The sequence below is a fragment of the Mchenga conophoros genome, linkage group LG3, assembly GCF_057382185.1.
Source record: "Mchenga conophoros isolate Kocher_MC1m ecotype Shallow Benthic linkage group LG3, M_conophoros_male_GT1.1, whole genome shotgun sequence".
NCBI lineage: Eukaryota > Metazoa > Chordata > Actinopteri > Cichliformes > Cichlidae > Mchenga > Mchenga conophoros.
In genome coordinates, this window is record NC_140528.1 from 15,858,909 (window position 1) to 15,883,103 (window position 24,195).

Below are 24,195 nucleotides of genomic sequence, written 5' to 3' on the forward strand. Positions count from 1 at the left end.
AGATGTGAACGTGTGACTGAAGGAAGTGATGAAACAGGAAGTAGAACCCTCCTCAACACCATCTACACTGAGCTCTACATCACAGAGGGACAGAGTGAAGAGGTTCATACCCAACATGAGGTGAGGCAGCTGGAGACAGCTTCCAAGATGGACGCCCTCCATGACGCTCCAATCAGGTGCCAGGACATCTTTAAAGCCTTACCTGACCAACAGAGACCCATCAGAGTGGTTCTGACCAACGGCGTGGCTGGTGTTGGAAAAACCTTCTCAGTGCAGAAGTTCACTCTGGACTGGGCAGAGGGCTTGGAGAACCAACATGTCAGTGTGGTGGTTCTGCTTTCATTCAGGGAGCTGAACCTGATCAGAGATGAGCAGTACAGTCTTCTGGAGCTGCTCCATGTTTTCCATCCAACATTACAGAAGGTCACAGCAGAGAAGCTGGCTGTCTCTCAGCTTTTGTTCATCTTTGACGGCCTGGATGAAAGCAGACTTTCATTGGATTTCACCAACAGGAAGCTGCTGTCTGATGTCACACAGAAGTCATCAGTCAGCCAGCTGCTGACAAACCTCATCCAGGGGAATCTGCTTCCCTCGGCTCTCGTCTGGATAACTTCCCGACCCGCAGCAGCCAATCAGATCCCTCCTACATGTGTTGACAGGCTAACAGAAGTACGAGGCTTCACTGACGCCCAGAAGGAGGAGTACTTCAGGAGGAGATTCAGTGATGAAGAGCTGTCCAGCAGAATCATCTCCCACATGAAGACATCCAGGAGCCTCCACATCATGTGTAGAATCCCAGTCTTCTGCTGGATCACTGCTACAGTTCTGGAGCACATGTTGACTACAGAGCAGAGAGGAGAGCTGCCCAAGACCCTGACTGACATGTACTCACACTTCCTGCTGGTTCAGACAAAGAGGAAGAAGAACAAGTACCATGAGGGACGTGAGACGAGTCCACAGGAGCTGACGGAGGCTGACAGGGAAGTTCTTCTGAAGCTGGGGAGGCTGGCGTTTGAACATCTGGAGAAAGGAAACATCATGTTCTACCAAGAAGACCTGGAGCAGTGTGGTCTGGATGTGACAGAGGCCTCGGTGTACTCAGGAGTTTGTACAGAGATCTTCAAAAGAGAGTGTGTGATCTTCCAGAAACCAGTCTACAGCTTTGTTCATCTGAGCATTCAGGAGTTTCTGGCTGCAGTCTACATGTTCCACTGTCACACCAACAGGAAGACAGAGGTGCTGAAGAACTTCTTGGGACAAAAATACAACGAGTCCTCTCTGGATGATTTCCTTAAACGAGCCATGGAGAAATCCCTCCAGAGTAAAAATGGCCACCTGGACCTGTTTGTTCGCTTCCTTCATGGCCTCTGTCTGGAGTCCAACCAGAGACTCTTAGTAGGTCTGCTGGGTCAGACAGAGATCAGTCCAGGAACCATCCAGAGAGTCATCAACAACCTGAAGGAGATGAACAGTGATGGAATCTCTCCTGACAGAAGCATCAACATCTTCCACTGTCTGATGGAGATGAACCACCTCTCATTATTTCAGGAGATCCAAGAGTTCCTGAAGTCAGAGAACAGATCAGAGAAGGAACTCTCTGACATCCAGTGCTCAGCTCTGGCCTTCATGCTGCAGATGTCAGAGGAGGTTCTGGATGAGTTGGACCTGCTGAAGTACAACACATCAGACTGGGGAAGACAGAGGCTGATTCCAGCTGTGAGGAACTGCAGAAAGGCTGGGTGAGTCCAGATGTGATCATTAACATCATTGATCAGTGTAGGTTAGTAGTTTAATGGTGAAAATAAAATCAGATTGTAACCACAAAGTGTTTGTGTCCGTACGCTGCAACCTTCCACACCATTCCTTTATTGTACAGACTCAGCAGCAGCTCCATGGATCCCAAATCCAAGAGTGGAGAACAGATTTGAAGTGTGTCACATCCATGCAGTCACAGCTGTTTCCACCATGTTTCCACTGATATTAATCCTGTTCAATGACACGTTTCATTTCAGTGAATATGTTCTTTAGGACGTCCACTGACATGTTGAAGTGTCCTGCTCGAAATCACTCAAATCATCCATGAAATCCATGAAAAATCCTTTTAGTGTTTCTAACTTCACCCTCTGTCCTCTCTCTCTCTCCATCCTCCTCACTGCTTCTTTCACTGATAATCACACAAACATCGTATTCAGCTACAAAATAACACAATAACATCATCTGATGATCATTATTATAAGAGCAGGATCCATATTTGATATCAGAGTAACACACTGCTTGGTTATATGCAGTCATCATCAGTGACTGTGGGTCAAACAGAAGCTCTCTGATTGGTTGCTGACCTTTGTCACCTGTCCACTCTCACCTGTTTGTGTTTGCTCTCTCTTTGCTGTCTCCATCCTCTCTCTCCTTTCTCTCCCTCTCTGTCTTTGTACGTCACTCAGGTCCAATGGAAACAGTGACATTTACAAACCAATCAAAGACAAACGGATCCATGTCAGGTTATAACAATATTCAAAGTGAATACAGGCTGCTGCTGGACACAGACAGGTAACATCATTTTGACTTGCTGTCACCTGGATCTGGACTCATAAACCCTGAAGCCCTGAACAGGAATACAAATCATTTTCTGCCAACTAGCGACACAGCAGCAGATAATGGCTCAGAAAGCTAAAATGAGCCAATCATTTCTGTGTTTAGTTCCCCTGAAATCAGATCTGATATCAGCAGCTCTGAGTTCATTCATCATTATTGTCCAGTGATGAGATTTCTGCTCCGTTTGGTAACAGTCAGCAGGTTTTTCCTCCGTGTGGACGTGAACAGTCGTACCTGACAGCAGGTAGCAAACAGAGATCCTCTTTCCAGCTGGAACTCTTCACTGAGCTGAACTCATTCAAAATGTTCTGGAGTCAAAACATGAAATAGTCCAAATGTGTGTCTTCACTCTGACTCTGGATCAGATCTCAGTGACAGACTGTGGACAATATGGAAGCCTAAATGTGACACCATCTTCCTCCTTCATCTGCAGATTAAAGCCAAACAAAGATTCTCATTAAAAGTCTGCAGGTCTGAGAGAGACTCAATCGTTGTGTCATGTCAAACACAGTAAGAGGAGCTGAAGCACAGATGTGAAGAGCAGATTCATCAGATTATGACCTCACTCTGTTTTGTCTTCATATACATTCAGTCTGTGTTTATAATGCAGATTTTCTGCTTTTATAATAACACATTTTATATTTTCTATCATCACAGACTGACTCAGTGTGGACTCTCAGAGTCTCACTGTGAAGTTGTGGCCTCAGCTCTGAAGTCCAACCCCTCCCATCTGACAGAGCTGGACATGAGTTGGAACAAGCTACAGGATTCAGATGTGAAGCTTCTGTGTGCTGGACTGGAGAGTCCAAACTGTCGACTGGAGACTCTGAGGTGAGTTCACTGACTGCGGCTGTTGTAGTTTTTCTATATTTCATGTCTTTGATTGATGTTTGAAACTTTCTTTAGTTCCTAAATGTTCAGGATGTGTCTGAAGACAAATGTGAAGAAGTTTGAGTGCTTTCAGAAATGTTGTCTTTCCAAACGACTGAACAACAGTTTTTCCTTTTGGCTCCAAACAGAAGTGACAGACTTGAGCAGGGTTCATTTAAAGGCTGACAGAAGTGGAGTGGTGACGGGGAGATGTTTGACAGGACAGTGTTTCAGCCTCCACAGGTTCATGTTGTGCTCCATCAGTCAGTGAAGATGAAGTCAGTGCTGATGAGGCTGTAGAGTGTGTGAGGGATGTGAATGAGGATGATGAAGATCTGATGATAGCAGATAAAAACAGGCTGCAGAGACTTTGAGCCATACAGGGCACACAGTGTGTGTACAGAACAGCTGAAATCATTATGGAGGCCTCACTGGGATATGGAAGCATCACAGTACAGCTTCAGTGAAGCATTAAAGTCTCTGATATGAGATGAGAAATGAAGCAACCAGAGCTTTTTCATGAGTGGAAATCCACTGTGACTGTGAGCTGCTGCTACAGCCTCCAGATTAGCCAGCAGCTCATCCTGCTCAACATTTTCTCACCAACTTTAATGGAAGTGTGATGTTTTCAGCTGGAGTGATGGTCAGGGTGGCCTCCCTCTCCTCTTCTTCTCCTCTTCCTCTTTCATTTGTAAAGCCACTTCTGCTGCTTTCATTCATTTGGAAGTCCTGTAGCTGAGTTTGGGAGAGACTAACAGCCTCGGCAGCAGAGGGGAGAAAGGCTGTAACACCACCACTTTACTCTGTTCTACCTGTCACATCATTTTATCAGGAAACAAATATGCTCATGTTTTTACTATGTTTGTCTTGAAGATGTAAGAAGATCACATAGTGCTTTTTATTATTGTGTTGGTTTGTTTCCTGTCTCTTGGATGGAGCCCAGCTGTGCGTGGCCCCTGGGCCTGTGGTCAGAGTGTGTGCTGGATAATCCGGCCCAGGATGAGGCCAAACTGACATGGGATGAAATGTCTGTCACATAATTGAGCTTAGTGTAGTTTCATTTCTGCACAATTTAAAAACAACCAAAACTTTGTTCTGTCTTTTCTATGTTATACTTTAGACTTTCTTTGATACTATGTCCAAAAGGAGCAGCTTTTACTTTGAAGGGGAGGCATCTCTGTTTCCTCTTCAGGTTGCATGATGGAAGCAAATGAGTGTGTGACGTTCTTTCAGTGTTGCACTTTGTAGACGCTCCCTGAGCACTGGTCTCACAGCCAGCTGCACATAGAGACCAGTGTTGTTAGTCCAGGTCAGAAGATGACTTGTTGGAATGAAAATGAGCTTGTAGTTTGTCTGCTTTAATAATGTGACTGGAAAAAGGTGTTGGACTTCAAATATGTCCATTTCTTTCACACTTCACCTTTAAAAGTGAAGCCTTGTGGTTCCTGGAAGGAAAAACACGACTTTTTCAAGTCTTTGTCCTGTTTTTATGAGAAATGTACGGCTTTAATGTGAAACATTCAGAGTTTTTTCTCTTGTTGTGTTTGTTTGAAGCTGCTTCCTGTTGGCTTCAGCTGTTTGGAGTTTCCATTTTCTAAACTTCTACATTCTGAACCTTCTTCAGCTCTGAACAGATGATGAAACACTGAATGATTTCAAGCTCACACTTTGTCTAATAAACTTACATCTTTCATTCTTTATACAGACTGAGGGACTGTGGTTTGTCAGAGATCAGCTGTGATTATCTGGCAGCAGCACTGAAGTCCAACCCCTCCCATCTGAGACAGCTGGACCTGAGCTACAACAACAAGCTGCAGGATTCAGGAGTGAAGCATCTGTGTGGTTTCCTGGAGAGTCCAGGATGTGGACTTGAAACTCTGGGGTCAGTCAGCATGTTTTAGTTGTGCTGAGATGAATATGATGAATGATGATGAATATGTATAAAAACAAAGCTGACACTGTGAGACTTGATCAGAGGTGTGATCATCACAGCAGAGGCCTTTGTGTCAAAGTCACTGAGGATCAAATTGAAACACATGAAGCAGATTTTCCTGTTCTGGCTTTTTATGGCAGGTAACCTTCAAAATATTCTGCAGTCCATCAAAAACTGAAGCAAACCATGAATCAACATGTGAACATGACCTGATGCTGCTGACGGGAAGCAAAGTTACAGAGGTTTGATTAAAGACACAGCTGAGAGTTTGTAATCTGTCATCATTTTAAAAGGTTTAAATTTCTTCAGTATTGAACAGCAGAAATGAGGCTTTGTTTTCGGAGGCCGACAGCAGTGAACACAACAGCAGACTGGTGCGTAATAAGCAGTGAATAATGCAGGAAACAGATTTTTGAAGGTAAACTGTTCTTGAAGTACACTGAGAGAGAGAGAGCTGTGCAGGAAGTAAACGTCAAAGTCAGAGAGAATTCATGACGATGTTCATCAAACGTAAAGCGTAGTTTGGATCTTCTTCTGCTGCTGGTTCACTCAGTTTTGGTTGGAGACAGATGAAACCTGCAGCTTCAGGATCTGTGAGCTGTCCACTTTCAGCCCCGACGGCGTGTCCGTGTACGTGCCGTCGAGTGAACGATCCATGCTCTGTGTTTCCATCTTTGTGTGTTTAGCTGCTCTCATTTACTGTTTTATCTGTTTTCTTGTTGTTGAAATACTTTTGGGAGCTTTAACCTGAGATTCTGGCAAAATACATTTATATTAAAAATCGATTCAGGATTGAATGAATCAACATCGCTTTATTCAAATTAAAACCATTTAAATAGGAAAATCCATGTTTTTACACCCGCCTCTAATGCTGGGTAATGTCAGCTGGTCCATGTGCAGATGGCTGTGAGGCTCAGGGAGCGTCTACAAAGTGCAACACTGAAAGAACATCATCCATAAATATTGAGTAATAACTGGACTCTCATACAGCGAGACTCAAACGCCTTTAAACATCAGCTTATCCTGCTGATCCAAGTCCAACACTGAGTTTGTAAAAACATGTTTGTCAATCATTTTGTTTGGTTTCTGAGGAAAATGATTCAATAACTTGCTGCTAATACACAACATTTCATCATATTTCCTCATAACCCTCTTTTGTCTGACCATTTGAATCCCATTTAAATTTGCAATAAAGGATCCACAGAGTTTGGTGACAATAATGACAGTAGATGTTTGTGTGAAAGTGCTGGAAGCAAATGAGTGTGTGATGTTCTTTCAGTGTTGCACTTTGTAGATGCTCCCTGAGCACTGCTCTCACAGCCAGCTGCACATAGAGACCAGTGTTGTTAGTCCAGGTCAGAAGATGACTTGTTGGAATGAAAATGAACTTGTAGTTTGTCTGCTTTAATAATGTGACTGGAAAAAGGTGTTGGACGTCAAATATGTCCATTTCTTTCACACTTCACCTTTAAAAGTGAAGCCTTGTGGTTCCTGGAAGGAAAAACACGACTTTTTCAAGTCTTTGTCCTCTTTTTATGAGAAATGTATTACTTTAATGTGAAACATTCAGAGTTTTTTCTCTTGTTGTGTTTGTTTGAAGCTGCTTCCAGTTGACTTCAGCTGTTTGGAGTTTCCATTTTCTAAACTTCTACATTCTGAACCTTCTTCAGCTCTGAACAGATGATGAAACACTGAATGATTTCAAGCTCACACTTTGTCTAATAAACTTACATCTTTCATTCTTTATACAGACTGAGGGACTGTGGTTTGTCAAAGATCAGCTGTGATTATCTGGCAGCAGCACTGAAGTCCAACCCCTCCCATCTGAGAGAGCTGGACCTGAGCTACAACAACAAGCTGCAGGATTCAGGAGTGAAGCATCTGTGTGGTTTCCTGGAGAGTCCAGGATGTGGACTTGAAACTCTGAGGTCAGTCAGCATGTTTTAGTTGTGCTGAGATGAATATGATGTGAAAGTTGTGCTGACACTAAACTGCAGACATCAGGCTGATATTATACTGATCCACACTGAGGATCTTCATGGTAAAGTCTGTTTTCTTCTTCTCTGGTTTAGTCCATTGACTGCAGCAGAACAATGTTCACATTTCAAACCTTCAAAGAAGAAGAAAAATCCTCCACTGGATAATTCACTGTGAAACTCTCAAACTCTTCATTCCACCTTAAAGTCTGTCTGACACTGAAATCCAAAGCAAAATGTGCATTTGCTTTACAGACAGCAGTCCAACACAAACATACACACATCATCCAAAACACAGTCCAACATCCAAATCTCCTCCACTGCCAGCATGAATGATGGGAAAGAGAAGGAGGAACACTCTGACATTCAGGGTTAGAATGAGTTTCATGAAGCAGACTGTGAAGATCAAAGCTGCATTAGAAAGCTTACATGAATGAATGAGTGGACAGAAGTGGACAGAGATCATCTGAAGCACTTCAAAGGCTTTAAATCAGCACATTTCTCTTTATTCTTTATCAACTCTGTTAGTTTCTCTCAGTTTTCTGTGGAATGAAGCTAACAGCAGGCTAATAAGATGCTGACCAATAGGTTTCTATTAAAGGTTGTAATTTGTATATGAAAAAGTGCTTTGGCTCAGCAGGGATCAGCTTACAGGTAGAATACAGCTGCTGGATGGGATTAGCATGTCATAGCTATCTACCAAACTGCTAACTGGGGGATTTCAGGCCATCTATGGATCATTTTTGCTAACTGTTTATTCAGCTTAGGCTCACAGGGCTGGAGCCTGTGCCCTAGCTGTCATAGGGCAAGAGGCGTGGTCCACCTGCACAGGTGAGCAGTCCATCACAGGGCCAACAGAGAGAGACAGAGAAGCACTCTCTCACATCCACACCTACAGCCAATTTAGAAGCACCAATGAACCTAAGCAGCATTTCATTGGACTGTGGGAGAACATCCAACCTCCACAGAAAGGCCAACAAGCTTCAACCTACAACCTTCTTGCTTTAAGGCACTAGTGCAAACCACTTTTCCCCATTTCAGCCCAAATCCTGCATCTTCCTGTTTCTGACTCCAGGGTTCCGTTCTTCGTACCTCACTAAGTAAGTTAGCTGGATTTGATTGTTGACGATTTCGCGTGATCTTGGATTGTTCGGTTCTCCAAAGCTCATCCGGGACTTGCTGTCATAGCAACAGATCTGTAAGCGTAAACATGCTTGGGAGCAGGCTTACTTTATGTAAACAGGACTATATCGCCGCCACTCAGGTATGTCCACTTCATTTATACGAAAGCAACAGCGATATTTTTCCACTGTTTTTCCATAAATAAATATTATCAATGTAACTAAAGTTAATGCAGTATTTGATTCTTTTATTGATTTCATACAGATACATACAGGTCATTTCCTAAAAAAAGGGAAATGTACTATTAATCATTCTATTTCATGTATTTGATTATTTCAGATGTAATTCATATTTTAGAGTAGTAGCCTAATTGTAAATTACTTCATGTAATCAAGATGAGAGACCACGGCTATAAAAGTGAAGGTGGATTTGTGAAGTCTGTCGCAGCTATGTCCTGTCCGTATACGCGAGCAACCCATTGCGGAAGGTGCAAGATTGATAAGGAGAGTTTTCAGAATTCAGCGTATATTGCGGTATAGACAGGATCCTTTAGCTCAGCGCGACAGTGTGCTCATAGAGAGATATCGATTTTCCCGTGAGGGTATTATTTACTTAACCAACTTGTTGACGAGGGTGCAGGACCACCACCTGTCTTTTTTTGCTCTGCCCTTTTCTTGGTTGCTGTTATAAACAAACAAACAGATTATTTCAGGGTCTCTTTCCAAGAGACGAAAAGCAATATAAGTGATAAATATTACCATTCTGTAGAATATTCTTATATTTCACTTTTACTTGTTCCCATGTTCTAGTGGGTCCTGTTGTGGCTCTAATGTGAAAGAGGATATAATGTAATGTAATATAATATAATATAGTGTTATATAATAAATTTACCCTACCGCCTACTGGTGTTGGCCAGAGGGGCCGATGGCGCGATATGGCAGCCTCGCTTCTGTCAGTCTGCCCCAGGGCAGCTGTGGCTACAGCTGTAGCTGCTTCCACCAGTGTGTGAGAGTGAATGAATAGTAGTATTGTATTTTTTTTTTTTTGCCTGTCCCGTTTGGCTCTTTTGCCATCAGAATTATTGTCTAAAAGAAAGATGCCCAACGGATTTACTTTACCAAATTGACCATCCCAGCCTTGCCATAATGGTCCATTTGATTCACCTTTTATTGTTTATTTTATTTTCACTTGCTGAATACGGGACAGACTTGACTGGGGGAAAGAAGGGGAGAAAGAAAGAGGGAAAGAGAAACAGCTGAGAAGAGGGACGGGGAATAGTGGCATTGTAAAGCGCTTTGGGTGCCTTGAAAAGCGCTATATAAATCCAATCCATTATTATTATTATTATTAAATTACTTACGAGTTTAATTTGTCAGCAACTTTCTGCCAGCACTCTCTCCTTGCTTTTGCAGCCTTTGCAGTGTTCCCTTGCGTTTTAATTAAACTCTGAAACTCCTGAAATCCCTCAATCAAGAGTTCTTGCTCTGCTGCCGAAAAATACTGAGCGCGCTCCTTCGACATTTTCGCCGACCAATTAGACCAGCATCATCATCACTGAGTGCCATAGGACACTTAACCTTTGTTTCCATATGCTGGGAACTTCCTGTTGTTCCAAGGAGGACTGGAAAATGTGTGAAAATCTCCCAGTCAGTTCCTCACAGCACACTTCAATCATTTCCCTCCCACAGCATCAGGACCAGGGCTTTTTCTCTCTTTGGTCCCACTAAGAGATTTCCACACAAACACCTCATCAGTGGGACTCTCAGAGCTACCAGCCCTTAGCTACAATCACAAAGCTCTTCATTGAAATCAATGATATCAAAGCTGGAATCCAATGAGTCCAAGTCTTCTGCTGATTCAGCATCACATTCATCTTTGCTCCTTGTTCTGCATCCCCACCATGGACTTCATTCCTTTCCAAGCCAGCCTTGAGTGTCCTTTATTCAGCTCATCCTCTGCTTTACTTTTACACCTGATTTTAGCTGCTTTATCTCTCTTTCAACAAGTTTCTGTGCCTCAATCTTTTTCTTCTCTCCCTCATAACAAGACAGCTTCTTCTGCCTGAGAACATGTTGGAGTGATTTACTAATCCAGGGCTGCTTATTGGGGAAAATACTTCCTGTTTTCAAAGTAATCCCCATTTTTCCCAGAAAGAAATCTCAGTAGAAATCGATGATCTAAGTGAGAACATGAGCCTTTAAAACATCCCAGTGGGTGCAGTCAAAGCAGTCCCTCAGTCCCAGTATAGAGTCTTTGCTCCAGACTGGAACAACTGTGTGCCCAGTTTGAGCTCTCTTCAGTCCTGTGACCTGACAGACCCAGAGGGGCCATCACATCATATTTAGAAGCTCCCCTAATGGAGCCACAACACATGTCCAACACTTAGTCTGTCTTGTTGGACCAACTGGAAGAAATGATTCAAGGACTTAGTCACCGAACAGAGATTCAAATCTCCAAAATCCAACTGGCTGCATCAGGACATATAGTCTGAAACTCTGCACAGTTTCCTGTTTGAAGCTGCTTCTGTAACCAGTATGTAACAAAATATATAAACAATGGGCAAATCAGAAGATTTCAGGAACGACAGGAGCCCAGAGGATGGGTAACCACAATGAAACCACAACTGCAAATGATGAAGCAACGGTTCAACTATATTTGAAATTTGTGCACTGTATTGCATTTACAATAACAACCAAAATTGTGTGTGCGCGCATAGATACCCAAAATAAAAAGAAAAGAATGTTAGACCCGGGTCTTTTAAAGTGTCAATAGGATCCAGATCAGGCCTGTTTGGTGATCTGGTGAGTTATTGGTGTGAGTTCAGTCCACGATCGATGTATGGTTTGCACTGTTTTGTCCTACCACAGTTCAGGCAACCAGACTTCCAGATTCAATTCCAAATGGGCTGTGGCTCGCCATCCATTGCAATGGAAAATTATTCCTCTTCTGCGGATTTCCACAAAGTCTGTAATCCAATGTTCTCCGAGGAATCTCGGCTCCTTTCTCCAACTCAAAAAAACCTAACCTAAGAGTGAGGTCAGAATTACTTCAAATGAACATGGTTCACACTTAACTAACACTTCTGTTTAAAGTATAAATCATGAACAAAATGCGTTTCAATTTCTAATGTTGTACAACTAATCAAATTCTAAACGTTTTCATTACATGGCAATGTAGCTATCACCAATCATTAAAGCAATTCACACTGCTCATTAAAAGCAGCAACCTTAATATACTCTGCTCAATGTCAAGTAACAACAGTGATGAATAAAAGTAACACAATAAAACATTTCAATACATCAGATAGACATACTGTTTTTTCCTTAACCTAACAACAGCTAATAAGTTCTCAACTAACGCTTAACAACGGGAGTGAGCGTTTAGCACACTCGCTAGCTACTAGCACACTCGCTAGCTACTTGCATAGTACCGTCACCATTAGCGTTTGTTTTTTTTGAAACAAACAACATTAACATTTCAGGATGCCGATCAGTGGCTTTAACAGTTTCGTTACTCACCAGTGCAAAGCACTTCGTATTCATAAAACTAGCTTCGGCTATCCAAATCTGGCGGCTAATCAGGCAGACACCAACAGCTTCGCTGTTTCAACAGCTACCACGTTTTCCCCACAGGTACAGCTATGGCGCGTGTGTCTAAGCAGCCTTAGCAGCGCAACCAAACATGAAAACACAAGGCGGGACAAACAATCCCATTGGTTGGACTGCATTTGCATCCAGGTCAAAAAAATAACCTTTGAGAAACAAAAATAAATAAATAACACAAATAAAGCAATTCCATACAAAATAATTTGGATTTTTTCTTTAGAGTCTCTCTCCAATCATGAGTGTTTTTAACTGAACAGAATAAAAACCTTTAATAATAATTACAATAAACAGTCTCTAATTCCATCTGTTTGCCACTGGGCTACACTTCCTGTTGGCTTCAGCTGTTTGGAGTTTCCATTTTCTAAACTTCTACATTCTGAACCTTCTTCAGCTCTGAACAGATGATGAAACACTGAACGATTTCAAGTGTTGAAATCTCCCAATTCTTTGAATCTTTGGGCTGAAGGAGGGACAATACTCGGTGTATCAATGCTCAATCAACAATCATTTATTTCCATACAATTCAACAGTCAGAGCATTACAACGTCCGGACGGGAGAGATGCTACCAGAGGGTCAGGCACATGTCTCAAAATGGTGACGGGTTGCTCAGCTTTTTATAGTCTCTAGTGGCCCCCAGCTAGTCGTAAAAGCCAAAACATCACATTTTTTTCTCTGTTACAGCGCCTAAGTTATGACCTCGGCAGTTGTTTCTCTGCTTTCTGTAAGGTGGGGGTGTGGAATGTAGTCTATCTATCTCCCCTGTCTTTAGACACAGAGTCTCCTGCTTACAACCTTCTCTTCATGATTCAACAATTAAGCATGTCAAGAAAACAGTGTAACACATTCCCAGCAGATCAAGGATACAGAGTGATGCACATTTATCTAATGAACTAATATGTGAATATGTTCTTTTAACTCAAAAGTATAACGAGAACTAAACTACATACAGCTCACACACTCTATATTAAAGGGTATAATATGATCTACAGCAGTATTCTAATTCAACTACTTTGATTACATATATAAGGTAACATATAATAACAGAATAATATCACAATTCCCCCTTTGATCTCTTTTCTTCAAAGAGATCACTTACAACATACACTCCAGCATTGCAAGGTCCAGGTCTTCTTGATCCTGAGGCCCTCTGTCCCCCTTTAACGGGTGGACCATATGTGGGATGACCTCTGTGTTCACGCAGTTCAGATGCAAGCAAAGTTAGATTTACAACCATAACAGCAGTTACAGATGACTCTCCCATCACTCCCCAATTCTCCCACAGCTTTATTTTGGTGCTCCAGTTTTCCACTCCCATTTTAATGCCCCCTTATACCTTTCAAATGTACTTAGACTAGAACCTCTGTCTAAGGAGCTTTTAACCTTTATTTTTATTGCTGCAGCTACCAGTGTCTTCCAGTTGGGTGATTCTCAGCTTCTTTCTTCGACCTCCGGGGTTAGACCACCCTTTAGTCATTGCACAGTTCTGGGGATTATTCTGCCCTGAGTTCAAACAAAGATCTGTGTGTTTTGGGTTCACCGGCGTGTCCCCCTTTTTGCCAAGAGCCTCTCGAACCTCGTTGGTCTGGTGTTCCTGGTTTTCGCCAACCCCTTCATGGTTATTGCTGTGTTTGTGGGATCCATCTTCTCCAGGAGCCCAAACGTCATGACACTTGACCCCAGTTGCTGTCTCGGCAGTCCCTACATCTGTCTCTGCTGTGAAGGGTCCTCACATCTCCGTGTCCCCATCTGGTGTCTGTTCCTTTCTCTGCAAGAGACAGAAAACCAAAACACCTCTCTCCCTAGCCTTGATAATCTAATATTGTTATCCATTGTTGTTCTAATGATTCAAATTTGGTTTAAAATATTATGTTCAGGACTCTTTGACCCAGGGACTTATTCTAATCATAATCTATGTGTATGTAAAAGAAATCAAAAATTAGTGAACCCTTTCTAAGTCTAACACATTATAAGCTTAAGTTTTACCATAGCTAAATTATTAAACACAGAAATAACGTCATAAGATGTTCATAAAACCATTGTTTGCTGTTCGGACTCAACTCCCCCTTTTTGACACACTCCCATGTGTCAATTCATTGGAGCTAGACAATTAAAAGACAAGGTTAGTGACATCATATCTCAGAAAGTATCAGAAATTCTTCTCTCGAGTACCGTTGCTCCAGCCTTGTTATCCCAGAGGATCCTCAATCCCAGAAATTTCCCTTCTCCTCATGTAATGAAGTCTGTCATCCTTCCATGCCCTGATAACTGGTCCATCCAGAGCTGTAACATTTTGACAACAAGCCAAACCACAGCTTGGTCACACCAACCCTTTTCTGCCCTGAAGATGTCCAACGCCATCTTAGTCTGGACCAGGGTCAGGGGCGGAGCGTGGGGGTGGCTTACTGGGCTTAAGCCCGGGTTGTTTTGTCAGAAGCCCGGGGTATTTTGGAGTGTAATTTTTTCATAGTTAGATGCCTGGCAGACAACTGTATAAAACAAAAAGTACACACAATATTCGAAGCACATAGTGCACACTGTGGGAATTTACGACTGTGCGTGAATCCCCCCCGATATTGGTATGATCCGAGCTCAGGCACTAAGCGACTGAGCGAGGGGGCGGGGCAGCTGCTGCCCGTGAGTGCGCTGTTGGAGAGACGGAGCCAGCCATACTAAGGAGAGCTTAAGTTTGACCAGGTACCAAAGCAAATCATTCGTACCGTACAAATAATGTAAATATGACGGTGTATCACGAAAGATTGATATCAAACTGATCACTTGACCAATATTACGTTACTTGCTCTTCAAGTGAATCAACAAATGGCGAAATGAAAAGTCGAACAAATGCTATTTTTTTTAGAGAGTCTTAGCTTACGTGTGTTTATTTCATATTTTCAGTTCTTACCCTCCCCGACTAAATCGGTTTCAGTTATGCACTGAAATATAAGAATGGACATTAGAGGGTTCTTTCAAAGAAAAAACTCAGGTAAATGTTATTTTATATATTATGCTTTGTATGTTGTTCAGTATATTTCTATGCAAAACAAGAGGGATTTCAGGACACAGCAGGATATTCACATTTGTAACCAGATATTTACACTTTAGAGATAAAACATAAAACATTTTTACTGTACAACATCAATTTAGAGTAAACTTTTGTTTTAGATAAATATTGAAATATATTTTGAATTAGTTAAATGTCAGAATAAAGAGACAGAGCTTTCTGTTTTTTTATCACTTTCATCATATTAAGGAGTACATATACACTAAGTTTATTGTTAATTAATAAGAAACTCCAGACGATTCCATTCTGAGCTGAAGAAGCTTCTGATAGGTTAGTAGAGTCCATGTGAGTAAATTGGTGGCACAGCTGTGGATGCATATAAGGAAAAACACAGAGCCTGTTTCTGTGACATGGGAAAATCAAGAGATGTCAACCAAAACACCAGGAAAAGAACTGTGGAGCTCCATAAGTGTGGCTCAATTTTGAATACAATTTGGTGCCATTTGCAATTAAGAAATACAGATAGTTTCTCTCTTTACTCTTAAAGTTAACAAATATGTTTTTTATATTTATCAATCTAAAAAAAAATAAACATTTAGTCTGATTTGATGTTACAATTAAAAAAATGTTTGTGTTTTTATCTGAAGATTTTGTAAATATCTGTATATTTGATGATTGTCAGCACAAAGAGAGAGAGAGGAACAGAGAGGGAGAGAGAGGAGAATGAGGACAGAACAGAGATGACCAAGAGCAGGTGAGACACACATGTTAGTCAAATGGTCGTTTGCCAAAAGTATCACCGTATCATAGGTCCTCATGTATCTCGTACCTAGTGTTTCTTTTTAGGTTTGTTATTTTTCAAATTCTATATTTATTAAGTTCTGCAGGCTTGTTTGCACAACAAGGCTAAATAATTATATAAACTTTTCTCAATCTAAATATTGTACTTTGGTAGAATTAAACAATAAGTGTAGTGCAGGTCTATGATGACTTTTAGTGCTACTATCATCTAGTTCTGATTCTGGTTCTGTCTTGGTTAAGTCCTCAGTAGTCCTGATTTTGAACTGTTGTAGTCCTGTTTTAATTCCGGATCAGTTCTGGGTCTGGTTGAATTGGGGTTTAGTCCTCGTGTCTTGATACAGCCCGACTTTGTTCTGCCTCGCTGCTTAATTAAAAAACTAGTTTAAGGTGTCCTGCATATGTGATATATATTTTTCCCTATATGAAGTCATTCTTTTTTGAACAAAACTCAAAACAGAGCCAATTAATCTTTCAGTCATTTCTACCCCCCCCCCCCCCCCCCCCCAAGGGGAAAAAAAAATCCCACATGCATACGACCCTTTTGGGCTAAGCCCCGGGTGTTTCAAATGTCTGGCTCCGCCTCTGACCAGGGTTGTAATAGTTTTGCAATTTTCATTAGCTTTTATTTTTATTTAGCTTCGACTTCAGATTTTCAATTTTATATCAGTATAAATCAGTTTTTACCAATTGTTTGCTAGTTTAATTTAGTTTTGATTAGTTTCAGTTATAGTTTTAGTTGTGTCTGCAATAATTAAGTGTAGCAAAATCCCAGTCCCATCATATCAGTCATGCTCTTGTGCTTATCCTAGGGTATTGTGACTATTAACTCTTGCAGCACCGGGTGCTCCCAATTTTGGTTCAAGTGAATTTACAAGCTTTGTGAAGGGAATTGACTCCTCTGCACACTGGAATAAACATAATCAACATGATCCACATTTTACTGCGTGTTATTTCACCATCTTATTGATTCAAATGCTCCATCCTTATGTGGTTTGCGACATTATGTTTATCCACTCTATCTCTAAATGTTTGAAGAATTTTCAAGTTTGGGGTCAAATTTTAAGAATTTGACCATAAGTGAAAGTTATGGTGTCATCACCCCCTTCGGGGCTTACCTTTCCCAGTTTTGATGATATTCCTCCCTATTCTTTGCAAATACCCCCTGTTGGTGGCGAGAAACTGTTGGTGTGGTCAAGTGGGTGCTATAGAAACAAAAGCTCAGGACAGAACAGTTATCAGTCATGTACTTCATACAAATTTTGCATATGTTTTATTTCATATTGATCCTCTGAGTGTAATGGTACATTTTAATCTGAATTTATCCAAACCAAACACAATATTTTTCTTTATTTACTTTGCTCTTGTTCTTTTGCAGTACCACATCCTATCAAATGTCCCTGTCAATTATATTCTACATTTAATAACTTACTATTTCAAATGAGAACCTAAATCACGTGGACCAATGTTTGTTATTGCATATCTCTATTCTGAATGTGGCCAGTCATTCATAGGTATTGTTAAATTTTGGCGATTTTCCTCTATAAAATTTAATTGACTTTTTTACAGTGGCCTGCTGTGGTTAATGTGGTAACTCAAAATCAGCAACCACAGTGTTAAGTCTGCAGTTCATACTTATGTGAAGCTAGAGTCTCCTCCTCCAGTCTCTCTTATCCTCCTGCTCCTGAAAAAACAAAACAAAACAAAGCGAAGCATCCACCCTTCTCTTGTCGGCTGGGTGAATTGTTTATGAATTGTTTATTGGCATTTACTAATCCTAAAGTTGGTGCAGTCATTGTCTCAGTATCAAGTCAGTCAAAACTTTTAGTCGTCAGTCCATCACAGTCCATTCACATGCATACCTCCATACACATTCATACCAGATGTTGCTGATAATGGAGTCTCACGCGCAACCTATTCGAGCATCCATCACCAGCAAGATGACGTCATCATTTTAAAAGGAAAACAATTCCTTGTTGTTTTTTGGACCGGATTGACTCGGTGCAATCCTTTTAGATCAGTGTTCCCTATAGGTGAATTTCTCCCAAGCCAATTACAATCATGGAGAAGCACACTTTGCAACTGTTTACAGTAATAATATTTTATAGCGCTTTAAATTTCAATCTTTCAGGCCTGGTTTAAAGAGCTGATTGTTAAATCATGAACTCACAAAATATCAACATATCACCACCGGTGGATCACACCTCTCAGATTTTCTTATCTCAGTGCACTGTAACAAAAACGAAAACAGACATAACCAACAAAATACTACTAAAATAACACAAACTAGGGCCCGTTGCAGACATGTCCAAGCATAAAACTATCCCTCTCTCGCTTACGAGAAAGAACACAAGCCAAAGCTCACTGATAAAATCAAGCTAGCGCTAAACAAAACCAAACAATCAACCAGAAATTCACAGGAACATTTTGCTTCCTGCCGGGACAATCTTGTGTGGGAATGAGAACCTCAGGTGCCGTAACACCTTTTGTTCCTCCTTGAATTAAAACTCAATCACAGAAAATGCCGTACTCCAACCTAAACTTACACTATTAATTCATCATTTTCACTCTGTGCCACTGTTCCTCATCAGGGCTGTGTGAAGCACAGCAAAGAATTCAGTCAAGGCCTTGAGCCATAAACAGACATCACGCACAGACATTATTTTCATAACCAAACCGTTTTAGACCTTATTTCTAAAATCTACATAAATGCCCTCTGGGTGACATATAACACATTCTAAGTAATCAATGGCTCCTCATAAAAATTATGCACTGGGATGTTTGTGTGCAGCATTTTGCATATCAGCATAAGCAAAGCATTCTTCATTGCATCAGCAATCACACAGTGTGTGTGTGTGTATGTGGATCACTTCTCAGTGAACCAGCATTCCAATGTGTGTGTGTGTGTGTGTGTATATGTGTGTGTGTGTCATTTCTCACTCACTCAACGAGTGCACGTGTTCATGTGTGTATTTCACTTCATTCTGAATCTGTGTGTTTGTAGACGTGTGTGTGTGTGTGTGTGTGTGTGTGTGTGTGTGTGTGTGTGTGTGTGTGTGTGTGTGTGTGATCATCACTTTCCTGTTCTGGTGTTCTGGGTAAACCACTGCCTGAAGCGTGCCCTGGGGTCCTGCCCCCCTCCTTTTCAGTTCGTTTGCGACCATTGCTGCTGCTGCTGCTCAAAATTCAGTCCGTCCTGGTTCTGACCCCAATTGGGGCAGTCCTTTCTCCAGTGTCGATGTTCACCGCAGGTGAAACCTGCATCTTCTTCTGTGTTTTTTGTCCATTCTGAGGTGCCTTCTGTCCTCAGTTACTCCTCCTGTCTCGGTCACGCCCTTTTCGCCGCCCGATCATCCGTGTTGGTCCATCACTGTCCTGCACAGTGTGAATGCAAAGTTATCAAGGTCAGCATTCTTTCGCTCGGCCTTACTTTTCATTCGGGCTTGGCGGGCGTCTCGTCACAGCTCTGTCAGCTGACGCAGTCTGGGAATTTTCCCCCGTGTAGTGAAACGGGCCTTAGGTTTAGTGCTCTCCGTCTCGGCTGCATGAGATCACATTCCTGCAGGTCTGTTGACATTCTCAGGTCGTTGTTGTGGGTCCAGCTGTTGCAGCATTTGGTCAGTGTCACGTATGGGGGAGAGCAGGAGTCCAGTCAGCTTCGGCTTTCAGGGCCGGCAAAGCAGCCTGTAATTAAATATATATAGAGAAAAAACAAAAAAACAAAAACAGGCAAAAACAAAAGCAAACGAACAGGAAAATGATGTTGTGTTGGCTGTATTACAACGAGAGGGGAGAAACACCGGGACCAGGCCCTGTGTCAGCCTTCTCTCCCCCTTTTTTTTTGTTTTTTCTCTCCTGATATAATCAACTCCTAACCCACCAAGTTGACAGGACAACATGCACCTGTTAAAATTCTTAAGATCATGTTTAAAAGCCCAAAAGGAAATTTTCTTTCATTCAGTAATCACTTGTATCAATCAATCAGCAGAAAACATGTCACAATTTGACTCTTTTTACCACTAAATTTGTCGTGTCATCACTGGTTGGTCAGACCAGTGTCTTTTTCTTTGAAGTTAAATTGTTGTCCTGCAACCCAGAGGGTTTATTTGTCAGTAATGTATTTATCCTTTAACAACAGATGTATGTTAAGTTTCGCTGCTTTAGCCTTGCTGGAAAATCTTCACGTGTTCATGAGTGTAAGCTGTTTCTTCATTGCGTGTGTGTGCATTTGTAGGCAGGCAGGTTAATTTTATCTTTTCTCAAACTAGGCGTTACCTTAAAAGGAGCCTTTCTCTCAGATTTCTCTGCTTGTGTGTGTTTTGTTTCACCTTTTTGTTGTGATGCTCCGGACGCCTTCCCAACCTCCACAAGTCCGTTGGCCCCAGTTTTATGTGTTAAAACTTCTCTTAATTTCTCCTCTAATTCTCTCCTCGCTGCTGTCTTTTTCACAGCTGCTGATTCGTGCTGGGTGTGGTTCCCATTACCTATAATTTTGCTTCGGCCGCTGTGCTTGTGGGGGCAGTTGGTCCAGGTCCGCAGCTTCCTGTATCGACACACTAAGAGATTTATTTAATTTCATTTTCATCACTTTTAAACCGATAAGCAGGCAACACGCCTACCTTGACAGCGTAAACTGTACGCCAGTCTCCCAACACATTCCTCTCTGTACTCCTCCATAATTCTCCACTACACACCTCTTACTATCTCTCCTTTTTATTTTTATTACACCACAGAGTAATACACCCAATTATGCCCGTCTATCTCTATGTGGCTCCAAATTCCCTCTTTATTTTAATTTCACACTCGTCAGGGGACAGGCACACAACAATTTCAACCACTGAAACGAGGAATTCAACCTTTTTATATTTCTTTACTAATCTAGACTCAACCTTTGTTCGCAAAATGTGTCTTGTTCTAGTCCGGAATAAATGTGAACCCGCGATTACGCTGCGGTCCCAGTGTTATTCCGTAGCTATGCGGGGGCCCTCACCTCCCCAAGTCACCACCTCGGCACCCGGACGCCGCCGGTCCTGGCCGCGCGTCCACGAACAGGAGGGTCGCCACTCCTAGGGCAAAATTATTTCCACAGGTACACTAGGCATCAACCTTTGATCCTAAAATGTGTCTTTGCTCTAATGTCCTCCTAATCAAACACATCAACCGTCACTGTCACTGTGTTCAGACTTCACACACACAAAAAGCACACTCAGAGCGCGCCTCACCCATGGCCAGAGCGCGCCTTACACACACAGCGCGTTACACCATCAGTGTGACACACAGAGAGCGCCTCTCATCAGCAGAAATTTGCACAGAAACCACCTGAGCTCAACTATTAGATCTTCTTAAAGCACACTGCACCATAGACCAAAATACCCCTTTCTCTGCGCTTATGACCGCCACAACGGGGCAAAGTCGCATCATAAAAGTGATGCTTGCATCCCCGAAGTTATACCTGACATCGTAAACCAGGTTTTGCTCTATGTACTTCTTGGCAAGTAAAATTTTACTTTGTTTTATGACCGCAGCCCTTGAGACTCGACTGACGCCACAAACCACCGTCAAACCTCTATCCAATGTACTAAAACTAGCACCAACCACTACTGCACTCCACGGCCGTACCACCGGAACACGGCCGTATCATAAACCAAACCTACGGACGTGTTTCGCTTCCGCGTTGCCAGTGTTTAACCGCACCGTGAAGCCAGCATCTGCTTTTCCTTAAATCAACTTCTATTTCATAGCCGGCAAGAGCCAGGACTTTACCGACACCATAAACAACTCCAAAACCTCGACTTCAATGTACTGAACTAATGGCCGCGTCTTCAGAAGAAATTCTAATGTATTATTGCTACAGAAGCCAGTATTAGACAAAATTAAATGTGGAAGGTAAAGTGGCTGCAACTAGTCCAACGTAGTATGTTATTAGTATCTCGGTAGAAGCAGTTTACTGCAACTAGTCCAACGTAGTATGTTATTAGTATCTCGGTAGAAGCAGTTTATTTAACACACTGGAATTCAGCCTCAACTTATGTTGTTAGTATCTTGCGCCAAAAACCAGACACCGACAAATTTACTGTGAAAATACATGTGACTCAGCGAACAGATTAATTTGGAAAGCCCAATATGCACATTTGGTATTTATAATACAACAGGCTGTGCTTACCTTTCTGTTTTAGGCTGGCCTTCTGTTCACTTTGCCCCACGATCTCACCAAAGGCCAAATCTACACCTCCTCAGCACACCAAAGATCCGGGTCACACGGCACCAAGTTGTTGAAATCTCCCAATTCTTTGAATCTTTGGGCTGAAGGAGGGACAATACTCGGTGTATCAATGCTCAATCAACAATCATTTATTTCCATACAATTCAACAGTCAGAGCATTACAACGTCCGGACGGGAGAGATGCTACCAGAGGGTCAGGCACATGTCTCAAAATGGTGACGGGTTGCTCAGCTTTTTATAGTCTCTAGTGGCCCCCAGCTAGTCGTAAAAGCCAAAACATCACATTTTTTTCTCTGTTACAGCGCCTAAGTTATGACCTCGGCAGTTGTTTCTCTGCTTTCTGTAAGGTGGGGGTGTGGAATGTAGTCTATCTATCTCCCCTGTCTTTAGACACAGAGTCTCCTGCTTACAACCTTCTCTTCATGATTCAACAATTAAGCATGTCAAGAAAACAGTGTAACACATTCCCAGCAGATCAAGGATACAGAGTGATGCACATTTATCTAATGAACTAATATGTGAATATGTTCTTTTAACTCAAAAGTATAACGAGAACTAAACTACATACAGCTCACACACTCTATATTAAAGGGTATAATATGATCTACAGCAGTATTCTAATTCAACTACTTTGATTACATATATAAGGTAACATATAATAACAGAATAATATCACACAAGCTCACACTTTGTCTAATAAACTTACATCTTTCATTCTTTATACAGATTGAGTGTCTGTGGTTTGTCAGAGATCAGCTGTGATTCTCTGGCAGCAGCACTGAAGTCCAACCCCTCCCATCTGAGACAGCTGGACCTGAGAGGAAACAACCTGAAGGATCCAGATGTGAAGCAGCTGTCTGATCTTCAGCAGAGTCCAGACTGCAGACTGGAGACTCTGCTGTAAGTAGAGTGGTGGAGTGAGTGGGTGGTGCTGTCAGCAGTATTGTACTAAACACAGTCAGTATGAAACAAAGATCCAGTGTTTCCTGTAAAGCTGCAGCTTCTCAGTGAAGCTGTGAGAGGAGAATGGTGACAGGCTTCAGGATTGGACACAAACACTTCCTGTTTCTGACCTTTTATGGTCACCATAGTAACAGCTGACACGCTCTGATAAAACGCTGTCAACAGCCAATCAGCCCTCTGAACAAAGCAGCACGCAGACCAATGACTGCATTCATTTAAATGGTAAATGGCCTGTATTTATATAGCGCTTTACTAGTCCCTAAGGACCCCAAAGCGCTTTACATATCCAGTCATCCACCCATTCACACACACATTCACACACTGGTGATGGCAGCTACATTGTAGCCACAGCCGCCCTGGGGCGCACTGACAGAGGCGAGGCTGCCGGACACTGGCGCCACCGGGCCCTCTGACCACCACCAGTAGGCAACGGGTGAAGTGTCTTGCCCAAGGACACAACGACCGAGACTGTCCGAGCCGGGACTCGAACCGGCAACCTTCCGATTACAAGGCGAACTCCCAACTCTTGAGCCACGATCGCCCCTTAAAGCAGTGAAGAACACAGTCTGTAGGTGAGGAAGAATTTAGTGAGAGCAGATGTTTGGATGGAATTCCTCCACTTAACAGCTGGAACCGTCCATCTAGATTGTTGGGCTTGTTGTTGGGGTTCCTACTAGAGATGGACCGATCCGATATTACGTATCGGTATCTGTCCGATACTGACGTAAATTACTGGATCGGATATCGGTGAGAAATAAAAAATGTAATCCGATCCATTAAATATCAATAAAGCACCTCACAAAACTTGCTACATGGCGTAACTCGGCTCATAACCGTAGCACGTCGCAGCAGTATGCATCACGTGATAGAGCGGTTGTGTGTATTTGTAGCCTCACCAGCATTTCATCTCTACATGTGAAATGCTGCTACACGGCGTAACTCGGCTCATCTCCGAGGAAGTCATCCAATAGAGAATTAAAGCAAGTGTGTAAGTTCATCTCTGAATGTCTGTAAAGCATTCCCACGTTAAGCTTAACAACCAATTAATGGAGCGACTGCCTCTCGCTCTCCTGCTGCTACTTCAATCGTGAAACTGCTTAATGATCAGCTG

General features: G+C 42.2%; 1 pseudogene across 1 annotated transcript; it reads left to right on the forward strand.

Annotated features, from left to right (window-relative positions):
• On the forward strand, positions 1-22,982 carry LOC146577447 (NACHT, LRR and PYD domains-containing protein 12-like; annotated as a pseudogene). Its single transcript, XR_014889479.1, has 5 exons — positions 1-1,739; positions 3,250-3,423; positions 5,168-5,344; positions 7,147-7,323; positions 22,848-22,982. The product of XR_014889479.1 is annotated as an NACHT, LRR and PYD domains-containing protein 12-like (transcript).
• The last annotated feature ends 1,213 nt before the right edge of the window (positions 22,983-24,195 follow it).